Here is a 5,994-nt window from a genome sequence, read left to right as displayed (position 1 = left end):
GATGGTGGAGGGCACTTGAGGGGAAGAGCACTGGGTGTTGTATGGAAAACAATTTGACAATAAAATATTATGGGAAAAAAAAAACATTAAAAATTTATAATTTTCTAGGGAGCCTTTTTTTCCTCCACCAGACCTGTCAGCCCCCTTTACGGGAGGGTGTCTACTTCTTTCTGGTCAATATTCCTATTGCTGGAAGTATAGCCCTTTGGAGGTCCCAGATTTAGGTGGTAGTATAAGGGAGACAAGTTTCAACTCCTCACATTGTGGGCTGGCCCATTCCTTGAGTGGTCATTAAAACTCCAGGTTCTATCACTTCGGCTCAGGTCATGATCTCGTGGTCAATGAGTTCAAGCCCTGCATCTGGCTCTGTGCTAACGGCTCAGAGCCTGAAGCCTGCTTCATACTCTGTGGTTCCCTCTCTTTCTGCCTCTCTCTGCTGGCGCTCTGTATCTTTCTCTCTCAAAAGAAATAAACATTAATTTAAAAAAATTAAAAACAAACAAAAAGGCCCTCTAGGTTTTAGATTTCTGGAATTTGTAAATACCCTCATATCGCTGTGGCTTCATCTCATTTATCAGCATGATTTCAGCTTCCTTTTTATTCTTGGCTTGAGAAAATTTCTGTTACTTGGAAGCTCAGGAATGTATTTTAAAGGATGTTGGAGTTACCCATCCAGCTTCTAGGTAGTCTTTATAAGGGAGAATGTTGGAAGCATTATTGCCTCTAATCCCTCCCTCTCATAATAGCCAAAGTTCTCTTTTTAAAACCTGAATCTGACCATGTCACTTCTGAACTTGAAATCCTTCACTGGTTTCCCATTACTCTTGGGATAAAGACCAAGTTTCTTTCCATGGCCAAAAAAGCCCCATCAGAAGCAGCCCCTGCCCCTCTCTTTATGAGAAGGGGACAGTGTCTTCCTTTGTGCCCAGGGCTTAGCCTAGTGACTGGTGTTCAGTCCGTGCATTCTGTTGGATGAATTAGTGAACAAGCAGTGAGCACCTACTGCCCTGGGTGCTGAACTGGCATTCTCTCCTTACGCCCTCACAAAGCCTGTGAAGTAGGACTATTATCCCCATGGCAGATGAGGCACAGAGGAGAGGTGACCAAGCCAAGATCACATGCCCAAGCATGGGTTCTAATCAAGTTTCTGCCTGAGCCAGTGCCCTTCAGCTCAGCCCCAGGAAGTCTATTGACCTGGCTTATGACGATCTCTAAACAATTCCAGAGCCAAGAACCTACCTCCCATTTCTGCAATAAACACCACCACCACATCTGCCTCCCATCAAGAAAGAGGTCCTGCCTGCTTGGTCCACACGGAGAGAAAGATGCACAGACAGATGGACACATGGCCCAGAGGTGAATTCACTCCCTTGGCAACCCCAGCACCTTTTCTGCTTAACTGTAATGAGGTGATTCTGAGGTGACCTCTCCAGACTGGAAGCTGCTTTGGGTGGCCCTGGGGCTGATTTCCTCCTTCCTTTCCTCCCACAAATACTCTCTAATCTCTGGTTCTAGCCCAGCTCTGGCCCTGTCCTTGAAGACTTCATGGTCTACAGGAGAGACAGATGCAGAGACACTGACAGAACCATCAAGGCTGCAATCATGGGAATCACTGAAGGCTAAGGAGGTCCAGAAGTGGAGGGAGAGCACTCAACAGAAGCTTTCTGGAAAAGATGGCACTGAATTGAGGACAAGATGGAGAAAGAAGTCCATGAAAGGGAAAAAGGAGCTAGAATCATGATACCACAGTGACAAGGAGGCACAAGCTGTAGCGGCAAGGTGGCAAGACAGGCTTAGAAGGCCTTCTCTGGAGGGGTGAGGCACAGGTGTCCTGGCTGGCTGGGTGCCTCAGGAAGGCTGGGACATTGACCCCATTTGACTTAATGACTGCATTCACCACCACTGAGAATATCACTCCAAATTCTCAATCCTCCCACCAGCCCAGGGGCAGGCACGCTTATCTGCATTTGAGATAAGGAGATAAAGACAGTGAGGACAGGAACCTAGTTTCCTCCACCAAGAAACCTAGAAGGCAGAAATGCTTTCCATAAAAGCAACCTGGCCAAAACCCTTTTTCTTCTGCTGGCTGTGACTGAGGTCCCCATGCTACAGGCTGTCCACATGTCTTCAACGCCTTTCTGCTCCAAGTCACCCTGCCAGCCCAGATTTATACATTACTGAGCTTCTGAGGTGTTGATGTTGGCCTTTCCACTGTGCCTTGGAGAACCCGAGGCATGGAGGTGTTGGGGGAGGGCAGAAGCGGGGCGCTGAGCTCGATGGAGCTTAGAGCAGTGCTGATAACTGATGCCAGAAGCTTTGACGTCATAGGGGAGGGAGGCTTGAGGCTGGAGTGAGAAGGAAGCTGGAGAAGGGGAAGGGGTGTCAGACAGCCTGGAGTCACCCCATTCTTCTCTTGCCTCCCCCTCTCTACTTTCATCTGCCTGGAAGCTGCTAGCCTGACACCTAATGGGCAGAGGTGATGGAGGAGGACCTCTCAGGCCCCATGGGCGGCAGCAGAGGCAGTGCAAGGAAGTCACTCAGGGAGCAGACTGGAGCCAGAGCTGGCCTTTCCTCCCTGCTTCACCATTCCGAGGGGAACTCTGGCTGAGGGGGGCAGGGGGTGATCTGTGCATGGGGATCTATCGCTTCCAAAGTGACCTTTCTTCTTTTAAATTTTTTTAGAGAGCACAAGCTGGGGCTGGGGGGTGGGGGAGGGAAGGGGTAGATAGAAAGAGAAAGAGAGAGAATCTCAAGCAGCACCACTGTGGGATCATGACCTGGGCCGAAATCAAGAGCCAGATGCTCAACCAACTGAGCCACCCAGGGACCCCCCTTCCTAAATTGCATATGATTGTGAATCTCCTTTCAGAGAGTCCCCCTTAGCTGTGAATAAGATTGAGTATGATGTGACATGGCCTAGTGCAGTGTGGCCTTCAAGAGTTTTGAAAGCAGATAATCCTGGTCTCAAACTACAGCTCAGCAATTACTTTTGGGAAAAGCTGGGAAGGTTCTTTAACCTCTATGAGCCTCAGTTTCCTCATCAATAAAATGAAAATGGCAGTACCTACCCCTTGGTTAAAAACAACAAAGACAATGTAAAGCACGATAAGAAGTATTTAGGAAATGTTAGCCGTTACTTTTTTTCTACAATTATGTATTTCCATCATGTCTAGAGCAACATTACTTTTTTTTTTTAATGTCTATTTAGTTACTTTTGAGAGAGAGAGAGAGAGAGCAGGGGAGGGGCAGAGAGAGAGGGAGAGAGAACCTGTGTCAGCACAAAGCCCAACACTGGGCTCCATCTCATGAACTGTGAGATCATGACCCGAACCAAAACCAACAGCCGGGCCTTAACTGACTGAGCCACCCAGGCACCCCTGGAGCAACATTACTTTTATAAAAAATAGCCAAATAACTTCAAAACATTGAGTGTACATACCCTATGACCCAGCAATTCCACTCCTGTGGGACAACCAAGTAGATAACGCACATATGTACAAAGAACAACCTTACAAGAATATTTACTCTTTGAACAGCAAGACACTGGGAACTACCTCAATGTCCATAAAGAAGGCCAATAAACAAATAAATGGGGGACTCGACATCGGGTAGTATATCATGCATCAGGGAAAGTGGGGACCAGAGCTGCAAGGATCAAGAAGGCTACATCTCAGAAACCTGAAAGTGAGTGAGAAAAAAAGCAAGCTGTAGAATGATTCATGCTATATTTATATAAAAATTTTAAAGTTGGAATAAGCTACATTTTTTTTAGACTTCTACACACTTTAGCAAAAAGACTAAAAACAGAAATGACAAAACCAGTAATACTGTAATAGTGTTGTATGGTGACAAATGGTAGCTACTACACTTGTGGTAAGCACAACATGACAGAGAGAAGTTGAATCACTCTGCTGTACACCTGAGATCAGTATAACATTGTGTGTTAACTGTACTCAGAACAGTTTTTAGGGGTGCCTGGGTGGCTCAGTCGGTTAAGTGTCTGACTTCAGCTCAGGTCATGATCTCACGGCTCATGGGTTTGAGCCCCACGTTGGGTTCTGGGCTGACAGCTCAGAGCCTAGTGCCTGTTTCAGATTCTGTGTCTCCCTCTCTCTCTGCCCCTCCCCCATGCTCATGCCTGTCTCCGTCTCAAAAATAAATTATAAAAAAAATTTTTTTAATTTTTTTAAAAATAAAAAAGGAAGTAACAAAACCAAAATTCAGGAAGGTGGGAGAAGGAGGAGGGGAGGGTCCACATGGCCTTCAACAGTCTCCGCTGTAATTTATTTCTTAACAAGAGGAATATGAAATAAATGGACATGATGTTAACATTTGAAAAAGGTGGATGACAAAGGCATGGAGTTCATTTTATCATTTGCAATATTTTTCTGAAGGCTTAAAAATATTTTATAATTTTTGAAGTGGTGGAGATTTAAAGTTCAGTTTGTTTACCATTGACCCTCATATACTGGGTTGGACCTAGAGCAGTCCTCAGGAGTGTTTGCTGAGTGACTAAATGAGTGTCTGTGGTACAGGTGGAACTGCTTTGCCTCTGCTCTGCTCAGACCCCACCAGGATGGTACTGATCAGGGACAGCAGCAGATGGACCTGTGTGGCCTCAAAGAAGAGTGGGACGCAGAGAGCATGCATTGGGGGCAGGGTATGGTTCACTATGAGGAAAACCCACCAGAGCTAGGAGACTAATCTTGTTGCCCTGCAGAGGCCAGAGGAACCTGGAGCTGTAGAGTGGACTCAGGCAGGGATAGGAGTGTGTAACGAAGGGGGATGAATGTGGCTTCTAGCCTAGGGGTTCAGGATTCTTTGATAGGTGCCCTGTTCCATGCCTGCCTTCTCTCCTGGAAGCTTCTTTTGTGTGCCCAGTGGGGTGGTGCTTAGTCAGGACTGGGCAGAAGGGACCTAACCAGACTCCAGATTTATAGACTTCAGCTCAGAGCAGGAAGGGAGCAGCCAGGGCCCAGCCTCCCTGTATTTTCCAAAGGAGGGACCAGAAGTCTAGGGAGGACAATGGACATGGCTAAAATCATACAATAAACATGGTCAAGGCAAAACTCACCAGGCAACTATCCTCCAGGCAGGGGTGTCCCCCAGTGACCCAACTTCTAAGCCTTCACCCAGGATGCACACACAGGCCTTATGGAGTCCTGCAGCTACAGCTGGCACCAGCCTCACCTTCCTGTTCATGTGTTAGCCCTGAGGCCCCTGGCAAATATTGTCCCTGGTGGCGAGGCTCCAGGTGGGGCAGGCACCCTCTCAGCTCACCTGAGCCAGATCTCCACCCAGCAACCTCTTAGCAGTCAGGACTCCCAGCAGACACCCCCCACCAACCCGGCCCCGAAAAGGGAGAGTTGCTCCACATCTCCAGGCCCTAAGATCTATCACTGCTACAGGGGCAGTGCACGGATTCTACACAGTTCCTCAGAGGGAAGGGGGTGAGCACGAGAGCCATACTGAAAGCGACAACACCCACTTTTACTAGCCCAGTTCCTGCTGCACCCAGGAGGCACAGCTGATTCATATCTTGGCTTTTCAATTCCTTCAAATATCCTAGAATATGAGGTAGTATGACATGCGGGTGGGGGCTCTGGAATCAGAGGAAGCTGGGTTCAAATCCCAGGTCCACCTTTCATCTTCTGGGTGAAGGGATGTAAGTCACCAAAGAGGTATGCCTCAGTTTCCTCATCTGTAACGGAGACGATAATAGAGCCCACCCACAGGTGTAAACGCCAGGAGGGAAGGCAGGCGGCTCTGATGTGGCCGTTACTACAGCCAGCTTGGTGTGAAAGTTGGGACCCAGAGCCGAGTGATCGCCCCAGGGTCCCCGGCGCCTCCACTCTACTCGCGCGAGTGTCCGCAGCCCCCTCCCACTCCCCGGCGCCCGGAGGCCGGGCGCAACGCCAGGCCGGGGTGGGGGGCTGGAAGCCGCAGTGCAGACGGCGGGCCGGTAGCACAGGGACTGCCTGGCTCGGCGCCCAT

Source organism: Suricata suricatta, chromosome 8, assembly GCF_006229205.1.
Source record: "Suricata suricatta isolate VVHF042 chromosome 8, meerkat_22Aug2017_6uvM2_HiC, whole genome shotgun sequence".
NCBI lineage: Eukaryota > Metazoa > Chordata > Mammalia > Carnivora > Herpestidae > Suricata > Suricata suricatta.
The sequence above is the reverse complement of the archived record's forward strand: the minus strand, read 5'-3'. Positions refer to the sequence as shown.